General features: G+C 43.1%; 1 long non-coding RNA gene across 1 annotated transcript; it reads right to left on the reverse strand.

The window, feature by feature from the left end:
- Positions 1 to 4054: 4054 nt before the first annotated feature.
- LOC135288543 (uncharacterized) lies at positions 4055 to 13106 on the reverse strand. Its single transcript, XR_010351608.1, has 2 exons — positions 12442 to 13106; positions 4055 to 6436 (listed from the first exon to the last, which is right to left on the reverse strand). It is a non-coding gene; the product is annotated as an uncharacterized LOC135288543 (long non-coding RNA).
- Positions 13107 to 17419: the final 4313 nt, after the last annotated feature.

Raw genomic sequence — 17419 nt, forward strand, 5'->3', positions numbered from 1 at the left:
AGATTGGCGGGACAGGGGGCTTCAGGAGTTCCTGAGAGAAGCACAAAAGGTGTATGTAAAGAGGGATGAGGAGAAGCAGAGGGCAGATGCAAGAATCTTGGTGGCAGCAGTTAAAGAAATGCAGGCAGCTTTGAATAGAGAAAAACCCTCAGGAAAGAACAAACAGCAGACGTCAGGTCCTCTTTTTAGAAACCCAGGACCCACGTGCTTTTTCTGCCACAAGAAGGGACACTTCCAAAATTCTTGCCCTGCCTTTATGGGTACAGGACCCACCTGTTTTTATTGTCATAAAAAGGGACACCTACAAAAAAGTTGTAGGAAAAAGCAGCAAGATGAGGAAAATTTTCAGGAAGATTAGGGTGGTCAGGGGCTCTATTTAATGAAGGGGACTGAAACACAACCAGAAGAGCTCTTGATAAAGTTAAAAATAGGTCCCCATAGCGAAGAAATTATATTTTTAGTGGACACGGGAACTTCTAGGTCAACAGTAAGGAAATTACCACAGGGATGTAAGATAAGTCAGGAGAAAATTCCAGTAATTGGAATTAAGGGAGAGGCTTTTTCAGTTCCTGTATTTAAAGGGGTGCAAATAGAGACAGATGACAGATTTGGAGTGAGTGACTTATTGTTGCTCCCGGAGGCTGAGAATAATTTGTTGGGCAGAGATTTAACAATAGCCTTGGGAATACAGATAAACCCCTGTGAAGGAAAACTCAAAATCTATTCTTTAAATGAAGAGGATAATCTGGAAATTAATAATACCTTTTGGCATTCAGGTGAAGTAGGGAGGTTGAACATTCCGCCCATTCAAGGTGAAATACAAAATCCAGAAATACCAATCTGAGGGAAGCAATATTCAATATCACTGGAGGGGCGGAGGGGCTTAAAACAAGTAACTGAAAATTTAATATGGCAAGGAATATTAGAACCTTGCATGCCACCCCATAATACTCCCATTTTACCGGTAAAGAAATGTGACGGGAGCTACAGACTGGTTCAAGATTTAAGGGCAATAAATCAAAGAACTATTCCTCCTTTTCCCATAGTAGCTAACCCATATCCTTTGTTGAGTCAATTGCCCCCTAATTACACCTGGTACGGTGTAGTGGATTTGAAAGATGCCTTTTGGACTTGCCCTTTGGATGAGGGCAGTAGAGATTATTTTGCCTTTGAGTGGGAAGATCCGGATACAGGTAGAAGGGAACAGCTTGGGTGGATGGTGCTACTGCAAGGTTTCACGGAGTCACCCAATCTTTTTGGGAGAGCATTAGAAAATCTCTTGAAATCTTTTGAGTTGCCCAAAGGTATCTTCTTAGTCAGTGGGAATGGCCTAGAAGGGGGGGGCGGCAGATTCGTGGCCAACTGATCCACTTGACACCCCCTCTCTTGTGGCCATGGCCAGAGCTGGGTGGGATGGCCCTGGCAGGACGGTCTCCTAGGATTCCCACAGATCCAGGCTCTGACTGTGGCTCTGTTCCTCTCCGTTCCAGCCCTTCAAGCCCTGAGGAGAGATGACAGCCCTTCCCCGGCATACATGTTAGTTCAACAGATAGTCAGTGGGAGAGCTGCAGAACTGGCTCAGAAGAACCAGAGTTTGTTGAAGACCTGCAAATGCCATGGAAGATGAGACTGCCTTGAGACCAGAAGAGACCAGCTGGAGCTCCAGGCACAGCTGATGATTGGCACAGCTGAGCCTGTGGGAAACTTGCATGGCTCCAGCCCTCTCCTTGCTTATAGATAGCTCCCTCCCTCCAGCCCTCAGACTCTGCCCATCCCTTCTTTTTCCCTCCATTCTCCCTCCCTTTTCACGGCTCTTTCCCTCTAGTCCTCAGATCCTGCCCTTCCCCTTTTCCCCACCCAGCTCACTCCTTTGCTTCACCTTCCATTAGTAAACAGTTTGGCTTCTTCACTTTGCCTGCATCCCTGTGGAGCTGCAGCAGAACAAATCCGGGGCCCTGGGACACACAGGCCCCTGCTGCCGTTCTCTGCCACGCCGTGTTTTGTGCACAGACCCAGAGGAACGAGGGCAGCTCAGGCTGGCACGGTCCCTGTGCTGAAGGTGCAGTTCCACAACCCTGTGCAGGTACAGATCCTGCTGAGCACACGGAAGGCCAGCAGTGGCACAAGAAGCCTGTGTGTCAGGAGCCAAGTCGTGTCTAAGGCCCTGCCACATTTGATCTGCTGCTGTGCACGTCAGCAAGATAATGAAGAACAGACAGTGAAGGAAACCTTATGGTTGAACTGGTGGGAATGTGACCCTTGAGAGAAACAATGGATTGGTCAGTTGATGGGAAGTCAACCTGTGAAAGAGGAACAGCACACAATGGAGCTGTGGTTGGCATGGAGGTGGTATCAGAAGCCATTGCGGCCTCATCTGATGCGCTGGCCAAGTGTGAGATGACGTCCTAAGTGGAAAAACTGCAGAGGAGGAGATGTCAGGCCTGGTTCTGGTGTGGAGGGATGAAAAGGACAAAATGCACGCCCTGTTGATGCAGGGGATGCCCTGAAGGTGGGTGGCCTGCCTGCCCTTCCCACTGGAGCACCACGCTGAGATCCCCTGAGAGGAGCCCAGTGCTCCTTGCTCCTCTCTGCTGACACGTGAGCCTTTGTCTGGTTTCGGGGTGGCCCTGGCTTTTTGAGGGGGGCTACGTGGACACGAGATAGCCGGTCCTGTCCCGCTGGGTCCCAGCAGTGCCTGGCAGCTGTCCTGCATCCACGTCAGGATGCTGGCCAAGAGCAGCCCTGGAAGCTGAGGCACAGGTCAGGGCCCATGGTGTTCCCTCAGGATACAGCAGTCCCGAGGGGTCTCCCTAATTCAAAGAAATCTGCAGACAAATGCACTGTCCACCAAAAGCCCTTTTCTTGAGCTGACGGGAGGGCAGGGGTCTGCACCCCACCAAAATGCTTCTCTGCCATGTATAAATTTCAGTGGGTTGATGTAGGAATTGTGTGAAAAATACCATCCATCTTTACCCTGCCGAGGTGATTGCATCGGCAGGGGGTTAGAAATACATTCTGTCAGATTCCTGTACTTGAAGCTGATGTCCAGGCGCTGGCCAGAGCGGTCTCCATGCCCTAAAGCAGCACTTCTTCCTCATGGCTTCCCTGCACAGGGCTCATTGCCTACTTGCCCTTCCTTCTTCTGCTAGAATGTGTCTAAAGCTTTTTTCAAGTCCTTCTCCTGTCAAGTTAGGCCCGCCAGGTTTTTCTTATGCTAACTGGTGCTAAGTACTTCCCTGTGTCTGTGCTAAGTACTTGTTTGCTTATGTGAATTGCTTGTGCTTGTGTCAAACAAAGGCTTTGTTTCATCCTCCCCTTCTCTTTATCCTGATGCAAATTCTTTTGCAAGATTCCCTCCACAGTCCACAGGACATATGTACTGTTATGCTGCTCTTTTCATTTTCTACCACATCCATAGGTTCATGATGATTTAGAGGAGGGTTAATTTTTTTAAAAATTAGAACTGGTTTTCTGAGGAAGCTAAAAATCTGAGGAGCTGTTGGTGATTGCAGATTTGTCCATCACAAGAAGACATCTGACTCATGATGTTCTCTATCTTTCTGTATTTTAGTGATGATTTTGGTAACTTCTTTGATACCAATTTGAGTGTCCATAAGGCTCTGTGAGATGCATTTTTGACTTCTGCCACTAGCCATTATATATTAGGCTGGTACAATATTTGTTTTGGAACATCAATGTTCCTTCCAGTTTGGAATTTGGGTGCTTCATGATACACGTCATACACATTCTGCATAATCTGAAGAGAAGTTATTGTGTGGTGCAGCTCAAGTCACATCCACTTTTGGTTGTGAATTACAAATAGAGAAGGTAGTACCATTAGCAGTTTCATTTAATGAATCTGTTGTAATAGTTGTGCAAGCAGATCTCACCCAGGCACATCCCCTTCCCACATAACATACCTGTGACTGTGCATGGGTTACTGGGCTCATTTCACAAATACAAGGGCTGTCCTCAGTGTGCAGACACCAATCCTCTCTGTCAAGCCTGACGCCGGCAACTATTTACAGACACGAACGGAACGGGACCACACCTGAACAGCGTCGTGAGCTGTTTATTTAAAAAGCATCAGTCTCATTACATGGCTATGGCAATGGATCGATGCGAGCAGCTCGCTATCCAGACAGAAGGCCAAGGAAACTTAGTGTTACAACATATTATAAGATAGTTTCAGACCTAGTTTCATCCAATTACGTAGAGCAAAAGCATATTGACAGTCGTTCTATCCAACCACATGAAGCACACGTAGCTTTGGTTAAAACAATAGCAACTTTTTCTCTCATACAATGGTTCGTTTACAAAAGACAAAGCACAGAGCCCTATTCATATTTAACCTTCTAAATATTTACTAAAATATACTTTTTTGCAACTTTGAAAGCCAAACTACATAGCTTTATTGTTCTATTTCTCATGTCTTCGCTACTGCTGATATCTCTTTTCTGCTGCTTAAGCATTTCACTATCCTTACTGTCTCTGCGGCCTTTCTTTTTCCCACCTTTTCTAAAATCCTCTAATCCCATGGATTCCCACAATTCCCCCTCTCTGTTGACTCAAAAAGAAATCTTCAAAACCATGTGGTCCACTACTTGCGTTTCATAGCCTTACTATAACACTTTTGCTTACTATCTGCTTGAGGCTTATTCTTGCAGACTCTAAAAATCGCTATGTTACAGCACAGCAATTTAATGCTGTGAAGGCCCAGTCAGTGAAAAGATATGAATCATGTCTGACAATAGTTATAAGTCATTGTTCAAAAAATTCTTGTCGATTCCAGGGTCTTAACTCAAAACCCTCCTCCATTTCTATACCTTCATCCGTCATTTCTGTGAGATTTCTAACACTCTCTGTGCTTCTACTTCTTATTTCTCTCTCTTGTATGACAAAAACTTCTTTGACTGTTTTGTTCATCATCCGTCGCACACACTGAAGTATGCAGGGGATTACTATCAACATCATTACCAAAACACCCAATATACAGAGACCTATCTTGCAAAGTTGCCTTAGCCAAGGTGCAAAGCTCCATTCTTGGAACAGATCATCCAACCAGGATTCACTACCCTCTTTAATTTGGGCTGTCAAGTCTTTCAGTTTTTGTATGCTCTTGTGAATGGATTCCGAATGATCGGACAGGTTCATACAACACAGTCCTTCAAATTCCTCACAACCATGCCCTTGTGCCAGTAAAAGAAAGTCAATTGCTGCTCTATTTTGAAGGGTAGCATGTCTAACACTATCAACATCGGTCAACATATCACTAATGGCAGAGGATGTGGCATTCGTTTGCTTGCTCAGCCAACACCCAACTCGATCTAATTGTTTCAAAGCTACTGCTGAAGTCAATTGGGGTAAAAATATACTTGCTGAAACCCTTCTTGCAGCTTTCCAAGGCATGAAATCACTCTGACAGTTCTCATCGTAATGATGAGCAGATCTTGTTTTCCTTTGTTTCCTTTTCATGACCGCTTTAGCTGAGGGTGCGATTACAGTGAGCATCCCAATGCTACAAGGGCCACCTTCAAGGTGTGCCGGAATGCCTTGCCAAGCCCTGTCTCCACAAATGAACCAATATCCCTTAGGCAATTGCCGGGGATATAGGTCAGCCTCAGGAAGCACATCCCAACTGTTTGAAGAATTGCACCAAAAACTCAAATTTCTATATGCAAAGTAATGAGGAGTAACATTGAAATTTGGAGGATCACCTTTTTGCCAAGCATTTGCTATGAAGGTAAAGCAAAAATCCATTGTCAAAGAACCAAGGATTTCTAATTCTTGGGGTTCAGAAGCTGCCCTAGGAAGTTTTTTGGCCCAAATGTTCCAATTCACTGTGGGATTGTTCCCATTGTCAATTTCACCTGGCTTACCATTGGATTGTTTTTTGACTAAAGGCAACTCTTTTACTGGCACACCAACTAGACAGGTTGAGAAAGGTTTTTCTGGTTCCGAATTAGACAAACATATGGTATCTGAGCCGGCTGCCTTGGCTAAGGTCACCCAAACATTAGTTTTCGGTTGTTCCACAGGCAAATCTGCACGACAAAAGGAAATTAAAACCCACCAATACCAACATACAACTTGCATTTGCTTCATCTTATCCATGAGCTAAGTTTTGGCAGAATCCTTACATATATATCAATTTTTTAAAATTTTGCTTTCAACAAAAACAAAAACCTAAACTTTTGCCAAAAATCAGCTCTACAAAACAAACATTTGACATACAATTGACACACTTATAAATAACATTAACACAAAGCCAGAATTTGCAGGTTCCACCGATGCACAAGGAACGTCAGGCGTGACCCGGGATCCCTCTGCTCGGCTCACGTCTGCGTACTTGCTTCCTCGGTTCTGGACTCGTCAGCACGTTCTGGGGTGCGATATGGTTTGACGTTCTTGGCTGGGACCCACCTAATTCCAGCACCTGTAGAGACAGAAGCATACCCTTTGCCCCAGGTTATTAATCGGAAAGGACCTTCAATTTGTCCAGATTCAGGGTTTCTAATTAAAACAGGTGGATTTTCTTTCAGTTTTGCCTGAGTGTTATTTGAAAAATGCCTAAAAATTGGTGGATCGGGTTCTGCAAATGAACTGTTTAGGAAATTAAAAACATACAAAGCTTTGTTCAGTCTCATCTGAGGTGTGACCTCTGCTCCCCCTCTCTGTTGATCTAAAATGCGTTTTAGTGTTTGATGTGCCCTTTCAATAATTGCTTGGCTTGTGGGAGAGTGAGGAACACCAAAGATGTGACGAACACCCCATTCTTTTAGAAATGTGGCCAATTTTTGAGATATGTATGCGGGACCATTGTCAGTTTTTACTTCTTGGGGTACACCCAATGAAGCAAAAGCTTGCAGAAAATGATGACAGGCGTGATTGCCTGTTTCACCTGTGTGAAGAGAAGCAAACATAGCACCAGAGAATGTGTCTACTGAAACATGAATGTTTTTAAATTTGCCAAAGGAAGGGTATTTAGTGATATCTGTTTGCCATAACTGCAGGCTTTGCAAACCTCGTGGATTGACTGCTCCTGTGGAAACAGGAGGTTGCACAAGCTGACAGTCAGGGCAAGTATTGATGATAGCTTTAGCTTGACTTTTAGTAATTTGAAACATTCGCACAAGTGCTTGTGCGTTTTGGTGAAAAAAGGCATGACTCAGTTTTGCTTGTTCAAAAATGTTTGGCAAAGTGTTTGAAATGACCATCGTCAGTTTGTCCGCTCTCGCGTTTCCTTCCACTAAAAATCCAGGAAGAGAAGAATGAGCCCTGATGTGAGAAACAAAATATGGATTAGTTCTATATTGCAAAGTTGTATAAAGACATGAAAGCCAACGATATAAAGTATCATTACTAACATCTTTTAAAATTGACCCTTCTAATCTCCTAACTACATTAGCAACATAAGCAGAATCTGTTATCAAGTTAAGAGGTTGAGGAAAGAGCTGGAAAGCTCGAACCACAGCAGCAAGCTCAACAATCTGAGGTGACCCTTCTACTATTTGAATGTCTGACTCCCAGGCATTAGTTTTTTGGTTCAACCAAGTTACGACCGATTTGTGACTTTTGCCAGAGCCATCAGTGAAGAGAGTGACTGCATTCAAAGGTTCTTCACTTAATTTAGGCTTTTCTCTAAAACTCAATTTTGCCTGCAATAGTTTGTGAGATGGGTAGTGAACAGAACAAGCACCTGGGAAGCCCAAGAAAGCATACTGTAAATCATCAGAATTTTGCATTGCCCAATTAAGATAGTCTTTTTTCAATGGCAAATAGATAACTGCAAATTCTTGGCCTGCTAAAGTTAACAATCTGGTTCTGGCCTTAATTACAATTTGTGCAATCATTTCTAAGACTGTGAAAATTGTCTTTGGAGACCTGTAGGGAAGAAAAATCCATTCTATTATCAACAAAGGATCAGGCTCAGAAGGGTCCCACTGAAAAATGAGACCACAAAGTTGCATTTTTTCTCCTAAAACTGCAAAAAAGAAAGGTTTTTCAGGAATGCAGCGATGAGCTTGTCTTCTTTGGAGAGCTTCTGTGATCTTGTCGAGTGCAGCACGAGCTTCAGGGGTTAAGGTTCTTGGGGAAGTGATGTCGCAGCTTCCTCTTAGCAGATCGAGAAGTGGACTCAGTTCATCGTTGGTGATTCCCAAAACAGGTCTGACCCAGTTGATTTCTCCCAAGAGTTGTTGCAAGTCTTGCAGGTTGTTGACATTGGTCCGGATCTGTATCTTCTGCGGTGTTATTGTCGTTTCAGTCATCTTCCATCCCAGATACTTCCAAGGTGGAACTTCCTGGATTTTTGTTGTAGAAATTTCAAGTCCAGCCTTTTGAATTTCAGCAACAACACAAGCACGGGTTTGCTCCATCTCTTCCTGCGTTGAAGCTGTGATGAGCAAATCATCCATGTAGTGTAGAATCATGGATTTTGGAAATTTCTGTCGAGCAGGAGACAAAGCTTGGGCGACGAAATATTGACAAATTATAGGCGAGTTCTTCATCCCTTGTGGCAGTGATTTCCAGTGATATCTCTGCACGGGTTCCGTTCGATTGATGACAGGAACTGAAAAAGCAAATCTTGGAGCATCATCAGGATGAAGTGGAATGTGGAAAAAACAGTCCTTTAAATCAATGACGACGAGAGGCCAGTGTCTTGGGATCATTGATAAAGAAGGCAGTCCAGGTTGAAGAGGTCCCATGTCTTCGATCACCTCATTGATCTTCCTCAGGTCATGAAGCAATCTCCAGGAGTCTGATGTTTTCTTGTGGATGACGAAGACTGGTGAATTCCAGGGACTGTTTGTTGGGACGATGTGACCCTGCTGTAATTGTTCCTTTACCAATTTATTAAGGATATTTAATTTTTTCTCTGTCAAAGGCCATTGATCAATCCATATAGGATGATCAGTTTTCCAGGTAATCTTTAAAGTGGCAGGTTTCAACGTGGTTGTCATTACACTTCTAGTTTCGCTCCCCACTGGGAAAGAACGTCTCTTCCCCAGACGGTGAGAGGCTTCTGAACAACAAAAGGACGCACCGCAGCAGTCTTTCCTTCAGGACCTGTAATATTAATCATGGATGCACTTTGCAGACACACAGTAGCACCTCCAATCCCAGTGAGAGAACCTGAAGGAGCTACTAAATTCCAGTCATTAGGCCAAAACATGTGAGAAATTACAGTGACATCTGCACCAGTATCTGGCATGCCTGTAACATAAATTGTTTTACCACAGTGAGTCAGGCTACAAGTTAATTGAGGTCGGTCACGGTCCAAACATTGCACCCAAAAGACCTCTGGACCTGAGGTACAAGAAGGTACACACATGATTGAATTCTTTGGAAAATTGTTTTGCTTGTGGGTATTCACAGGAAACAGAAATGCAATAGCAATAGGTGTTTTTGGAGGAATAACCATAGGAACTTCAAGTGCAAGAGCTAAAATCTTTAGCTCTTCATTAGAATTTACTGAAACAACAGTAGGAAGAATTGAGAGTCCAAGAAATTTGTTATTGACTTTGCCTAAAATTAAAAATTCTTGCCCTTGCTGAAAAGGATTGACAATTCCAGTAGGAATGTTCACCCAGCATAAATTGTTTAATAGAGGAATTAATTTTGAGGAGGCCAATTCGATCCTTGTGCTTGAGGATATTGAGCTGGGATCGTTTGTGGATTGGTTGATTGAGGCACAAATGACTGAGGTACCATTACCATTTGAGTGGGTACCTGGTTGCCAGGGGGTACCACTACTTGTGTCTGAGCGCGGTGGTAATGCGCGCTGTTTTTGAAGTTTAACGACAGAGGCTTGCCATCGATATCAAAAAGAGAGTGACAATGCTTAGCAAGATGCCTCCCTTTTCGGCATCGAGGGCAGACAGAAAGTTGTTTTGGTGGAAATATTTTCGCAGGACAATCCTTTTTAACATGATTTGGTTTACCACAAGCAAAGCAACAAGACCTTTTATCAGATTCCAACTGTGCAGTGTTAACAGAATTTTCCCCAAGCTTTTTTTCTAAAAACTCTTCAAATTTATCCATTCGTTTTGCCAAATTATCTTCTAATGTTTTTTCTAACGTATTGACCTGTAAATTTGCAAGGTGTTGTGATCCACCTATTCTGCTGCATGCTGTTAACATCTGCACAACAGTTGGAGGCTGATCAGGCAAAGCTAAAATAATTTTTCTACATTCATCATTAGCATTTACAAAAGCAAGGTTTTGAACAATATAAGAACGAGCTTTTTCATCTGGACATTGCCTTTCAACTGCTTGGGTTAGTCTATCCAAAAAAGAACCATAGGATTCTGTTTCACCTTGTTTAATCAAGGTATAAGAATTTACATGTGTGCCAGCTGGCTCTACTGAAAATAAGGCTTCCCTAGCAGCATCTTTAATATCAGCTAATACAGATCGAGGCAAATCTACTGCTTGATTTTCTGCTCTGTGGTAAGGTGGATCGCCTGCTAAATGAACAACATCTAAATCTGCATGATCAGTATTTGCATATTTTTCAACCAACTTACTAAGAAGTTTTTTCCATTGTAATTCCCATAGAAGGTATTGTGAATTGGTTAAAATCAGTGAAGCTATATTTCGACAATCAGCAGGGACTAAATCGTGAGAATTAAAAGTACTTTTCAACACACTATTAAAATAAGGAGAAGAGAACCCACTTTCTTTCAAAGCCTGACGTAATTCCTTTATATCATGGTGAGAGAGACTTTCATATCTAGGGTTAACATCATTACGACCATATCTTACAGGTAATGCAAGGAGTTGTTTCTTTGAATCTAAATCTTTTTCTAATTGTTGATTAATATTAGACCAGTCCGGCAGCTTTAAAGGAGGATCAGGGTTAGAATTGACAGTTTCACTGACAGTGGTTGTTCCGGGAACCCTGCCAATGTCCGAATTCTTGGCAGGGACGTTGCTGTAGCAACGAACTTTCCCAGGAGTTCTGCCAGGATGGGCGGGAGAACTCGCCTCTGAATTCCTAGCAGAGACACCTGAACAACACGCCTCTCCTGGAGCCCTGCCCAGAGGGACAGAGGCGGGCTCAACCATGGACCACGCCCCCTCCGGAGCCCTCTCAAGAGTGGCCGGGGAGGAATTGTATTCTCTGGATTGTGGAAAAAATCCAAAATTTGTCTCAGCTTGGCTACTTGTCCTTGAATTTTTATCTCTGATAATTTCTAAAACCTTACTGCATGTTTCACACTGTCTCCCTGCCAGCGAAGACTCAGCTGGAGGGTTACCAACATTAGACTGCAGGTTTGAAATGCTATTTTTTCCTTCACCAGCAAATGAGACAGATTTCAAATCCCTCAAAATCTCAGTCGGTGCCTCAACAGGGACCTTTCGAAAATCTCCTGCTTTCTTTTCAAACCCCTGGCTGTCGACTGCTACCTCTATCTTTTCCCCTGCCCTGTTCTCTGAAGGCAGAGTCACAGCTACAGCTATTTCATCCTCTGTACCAAGAGCTTGGTGAGCCACAGAAAAACCTGGCAGAGGCTTAACAGAACAATTCACTAGAAAAGGATTTTTCGAATGACAACACACACAACCCGCCTGAATCAAACCCAAAGGGGTGTCTGCATGAGAAGAGGAAACAGTGGCAGGAGTGACCCCCACAGTTCCCCGACCAGGCAAAACAGATCCCAAGCCCATCTCGGCTAACCCTGCTTGTACAGTTTCAGAACATGCAATTCCTTTATCACGAAACCTCGGCAGATTTTCATCTACCACCTTCACGCGGCTCGCACCCACCCCCGAACAGAACTCGCGCACATTCTCATTCCCGGAATGCAACAAAATTTCCGAAGAACTTTCCCGACACGGCAAAAGTTCATTTTTTCCCAGAGGGAGGGGCGAAGAACTGCTCTCAGCTGCAGAAACGCTGACAAGCCTGGAAGAAACAGGGGACGCGACCCGAGATGGAAGCTGTTCCGGTTCGCCGTCTCCGGAAGACATGACACTGGACGCTTTGGAAGGAAAGGAACTTGGAGTGGAACCCGAAACTTCCACAGAAAAGGACAGTGACTCGGTATTACATGGATTTAAAGCATCTGAACAAGATATTTTGTTCTGTTGTTTGGAAATGTCTGCATTACAATCAGTTTGTTTAAAACACTCTAACAAAGCCCTGGAAACAGGCATGAATTTGTATATAGTTTCGTCCTTTTTGAGAGAGAACAGATTATAGATTTTCCAGTTTATTTGATCCCAAAAAACAAAGGTAAAAGCAGACTGCAAGTCTATATTTTGAGTGTTCGCTTTTACCCAGACTAATAAGTCTTTCAGTTCATTTTTTGTGATATCTGAACGTCCTTTATCTTGTAACATTTTCTCAAGCCGGTAAAAAACGTCCCATTCTGTTTTAGATAAATGATTTTTCATTTTCGTCACCCAGGAAGCCCCTAGAAAAAGATTACTTACAAAGACATCAGATGTAGAAGGCGAAGGGATGAAGTATTCCTCCTGGGTCTCCGGCGCCCGAGTTTATCCAAGATTTTCTTTTTTATTCTAGTCTAAAATCCTCCTCACAGAGGGGCACCATTTGACGCCGGCAACTATTTACAGACACGAACGGAACGGGACCACACCTGAACAGCGTCGTGAGCTGTTTATTTAAAAAGCATCAGTCTCATTACATGGCTATGGCAATGGATCGATGCGAGCAGCTCGCTATCCAGACAGAAGGCCAAGGAAACTTAGTGTTACAACATATTATAAGATAGTTTCAGACCTAGTTTCATCCAATTACATAGAGCAAAAGCATATTGACAGTCGTTCTATCCAACCACATGAAGCACACGTAGCTTTGGTTAAAACAATAGCAACTTTTTCTCTCATACAATGGTTCGTTTACAAAAGACAAAGCACAGAGCCCTATTCATATTTAACCTTCTAAATATTTACTAAAATATACTTTTTTGCAACTTTGAAAGCCAAACTACATAGCTTTATTGTTCTATTTCTCATGTCTTCGCTACTGCTGATATCTCTTTTCTGCTGCTTAAGCATTTCACTATCCTTACTGTCTCTGCGGCCTTTCTTTTTCCCACCTTTTCTAAAATCCTCTAATCCCATGGATTCCCACAAAGCCCTGCATTTTTGCACACAAAATTCAGTGCATCCCTTGGCACACATGCTTTGATACTAAGAGTTTGCCAGTTTCCAGTTTTCTTGTTGAAAATGGCCCAGACATTATGCTGAATGGGTGTGACAGTTACGTGAGATCTTATAGCTCAAAGGGCCAAAACTGGAATTACACAGTATTTTGTTGCATTCTTAATGGTTAATGTAAAACACTGCAGGGTTCTGTTCATTCTATGTGAAACTGACCAATTGCCACCAAGTGTGGAAGTGTTTTTCAAACTCCTTTGTGGTTTCATTTTTAGGCATTATTTAGTTAATTCTCTTGGCAATTTCCCCCAGCTCTCCTTTTTCTAAGTTTTCCTGAGATTACAGACTGTAGCCACAGCTGAGCTTGTCTACACTGAAGTGCTAAAGAAATGTTACCCTGTAGTTTCCCCATAAAGCCAACGACTGCTGGAAACAATCCTGCTGTGTATTGTTGGCCAGGGTGGTTAACAGGTTAGCTGCCAGGCTGTGGGTTTGGGCAAGTGTTAGCAGGGCTGATCTGAGAGGAGTTTGTGTCTGTCCAATATAAAAACTCACTGTGCTTCATTTATTAAGACTTCTTGATCAATAGAATTTCATATTCCCAGTTCAGACCCAAACTGTCCCCTTAAGCCTTTTTTAGACCTATGATTTGGTGTCTGGGAATGTATCCATGTCTCCCAGCCTTTTAGGCTTTGCTGTATGAACGGGTAGTATTGCTGTTTAATTTTGGTTCTATTAGCCTCTATCTTTACATCCAGCTTTTTCAGAGAGTACTGTGGATCTAAAAGCAACAATTGTTCATTTGTTTTTCTTACCACAGAGTGAGAGACTATATTATTTCACATATGGGTGCCATGCTATGCCATTCTTTGCTCATGTAAAGTTGTTTGTTTTAATTTTAAATGCCTGTTGTGTGACCCATTCCGTTTCGCTCCTTGTCGAGTACCCAAGGCGTGGTAACTGGTTTCTTCAGATACATTGCCTGCCTTTAGGCAAGCGTTTCAGAAACCTTCAGAAACCTTACACTGGCCCCTGGTAGTATTACAAATTACACTTACTTTACTAAATTTCCCAGTACAAATGGCTGAGTATTCTGAGTACGTCAGCCCATAAGAGGATGTAGTTGTGCTGTCAGGAGTCCATTCATATCTGGGTTGCCATCACGCGGTCATGACATTGAGCATGATATACCCTAACATGATGATTGTGCTCCCGGCTTCCCCTCCAACTGGATTGGTGACTATTTCTGATGGCCTGGAATATGCCAAGAATGAAATTCAATTCTCAAAAGCAGATGCTCTGTGAGACCTGTTCCATGTACTAAGCATACCAACAGGACAATTTATTATTCTAGTGGCACAAGAGCTGCCTGCTGGAAACAATATGTGTTGGGTTGCATTCCTGGCAGGCTCAATTCCTGTATCTCTGTGTGATGATGGTCCTCCCACCCCACCTGTGCCCTGCAGAAGAAGGGAACTATCTTGTGCTAGGTTATAGTCTCCCATTTTAATTTGCATAGCGCAAAATCCTGATAGGAATCACATGAGAATGGATTCACACGCTGCTTGTTAGAAAGGTCACGGATGTGCATGGTCACAGTAATAATCACAACTAAAAGAGGTTTGTGAGTTTCAAATTCACACGCCATAGAGGTCCTGCTTTCAGGTGGGACAAGAAAGGCTGGCATGGAGTCAGGTTTTCCTCAATCTTCAACTGCTCAGTCATTAATCCTTAAAATAGTGTAAAGAGTTTTTACATTATTAATCCCTTTTAGCCAATTAGGTCCTGAATATTTTTGAGTGTTTCATCTAGCAGGATCTCGCAGGCCAAGGAGATCATGATGGTAGTGACAGTCACCTACTGTGGCTTGGATTCCCATCAGAAATATCAGGAAGACAATGATGGTGTGAAGCGCATCTTGGTTTCTTCTGTTCTTTCTGAGGTCCACTTGTGTACTCCTCTTGCCTTTTGCAGAAGTCTTTTAATTCTGGAATAGTGTAGCCAAGAGGTGAACGCTTCAAGCCTAAAAGGCTGTATAAGTGATTAAAAGTACTAAATAGAGTCCTTTCCATTTTGGGATAAGAGGCTTTCCCCCAGGGGATTTGATGTATACCTGGTCCCCAGGCTGGACTTGTGGAGAGGAGCATCCTCTTGCTCCTCTGCTCAAAATGTGTTGATTTATTTGCTGCAGCTGTTTTGTCAGTTGCACAGCATGGTTCTGCAGATACCCCTCCCCAACTTGTACAATGTCTTCCCCTTGACAGTTATGCTTATATGGTCTTCTGTACAGTATTTCAAAGGGATTCAGATTTTCTTTTGTTCTTGGTCTTCTCAAATCCATAATAAAGCCAAAAGTAGGGCCTGGGGCCAAGGTATGTTGGCCCCTTGTCCAGTTTTGACTATTTGTTGTTTTAGCAGATAATTCCTCTTTTCCACTTGGCTGCTGGCCTGTGGCCAATACACCATGTGTAGGTGCCAGTGGATTTGGAGATTATTGCAAAGTTGCTGTGCAATATTTGCTAGGAAAAGTGGCTCTCGATCACAGGAGATGTCTAAAGGCACTCTGAACCAGGGCATTATGCTGTTTAACCAAATGTTGACAACTTCTTTAGCTTTATTTTTTTGGGTCGGGAATGCTTCAGGTGACGCTGAGAAGGTATCAGTGAAAGGTGAAAGGTATTTATAGCCCCATTTTCTTGGCAATTGAGAAAAGTCAACTTGCCAGTGCTGTCCAGGATATTGTCCCTTGTCTACTATGCCAAGCTCAACTCTAGTCCTAGTTTGTGGATTGGTTCTAAGACATCATTTCACACCCTTGGGTTACCAGCTTTCCACTAGAGTACAGGTTGCATCTTACTCTTGTCCTTCTCAAATAATTATGTAAGGCATCCTCTTCCCAGTGTATACAATTATGTTCATCTGTAATTAATTTTCACAATGCTTTTTCAGGTATAACTGTCTATACCTGAGGAGTTGCAAAAACAATATGTTTCCATTCTGCTCATAAATTCCTTTCTAATTCTAGATCTTTCTGATTATACGACATACATCATTGTCATATTGTTCCTTACCTTTGGGAATTAGTGCCCAAAACTCAGCATGGCTTTCTTCTGCTGCTCTTTTTGCAACCTGTTACCCCTTTTGGGGTCTGTTTGTCCTTTCTGATGTCCTTTGCAGTGCATAACTGCAACCTCTTGAGGTACTAGTACTGCCTCCAGCAATTTTAAGATTTCTTCTTGATGCTTAATTTGCTTTCCTTGAGCTGTCAATAGTCCTTTTCTTTCCAAACTGCTTCATGGCACATATTACTCTGAAGGCATACTTGGAATCTGTTCATATATTGATCCTTTTTCCTCAGGCTGGTCAGAAGGTACAGCTTAAAGTGATTATCTCTGCCTTCTGAGCTGACTTGCTCTGTGCTAATTGTATATCCTGATTTTCACTGATCTGCTCTTACAAAGCCACTCCCATCTGTGTACTGAGATTCTGCTCCTGGATTTGGGCTTTCTTTAAGATCTGGGCAGCTGGAATAAAGTGGACTTCATGGTCTTGATACAGTCATGCTACAAAGGTTCCTTGTCTGTCTGGTGAGTGGCCAGGAATGCTGCTGGATTAACTAGAGAAGAGATTAGTTTGGTAATACCACATTGTTCCACCAAAATTGCCTGATGTTTAAGCAATCTGGAGGGTGAAAGCCAACGCCCACCCTTTTGCTCAAGAAGTGCTGCTACTGAATGTGAGATAAATACAATTATTTGTTGACCTCGAGTGAATTCTCAGGCTTCTTGGATGTTTGAAACAAGAGCAGCAACTGCTCACACTCAGGCTGTCCCCTACTCACTTCATCCAGTTGTTTTGAGAAGTAGGCTATTGCTCTCTTCTATGGGCCAATTGTTTGGGCCACTACAAGGACTACAATCCCTACACCCCCTACACAACAAACAAGGGATCAGAGGGTTACAAGGAGCATAGGGCATCAGCCACTTTGCTTTCCCTGCCACTCCCGTCATCAGAAAATGGAAATGCAGGTAGAGCTCCTGCACTTGGTTCCTGTCAGCTTGTAAATCTCATTTGTGTCAGAGTCACTCTGGCCTTTCTCACCATCTTCTTCTTCCTTGTCCCTCACCTGCCAAGCCCCTCTGGGTGACAATGCAAATGCAGTTCCACATATTCACACTCTTTCATACAACACAAAAGGGTACTTAGGGGCTTTCCCACAAACTAGAAAATTGTCTGAGTGCTTAAGGTGCTCCGAGCATCCAAAAGATATCATCCAATTGCTGGAAAA

The sequence above is a fragment of the Passer domesticus genome, chromosome 33 (genome assembly GCF_036417665.1).
Source record: "Passer domesticus isolate bPasDom1 chromosome 33, bPasDom1.hap1, whole genome shotgun sequence".
Taxonomy (NCBI): domain Eukaryota; kingdom Metazoa; phylum Chordata; class Aves; order Passeriformes; family Passeridae; genus Passer; species Passer domesticus.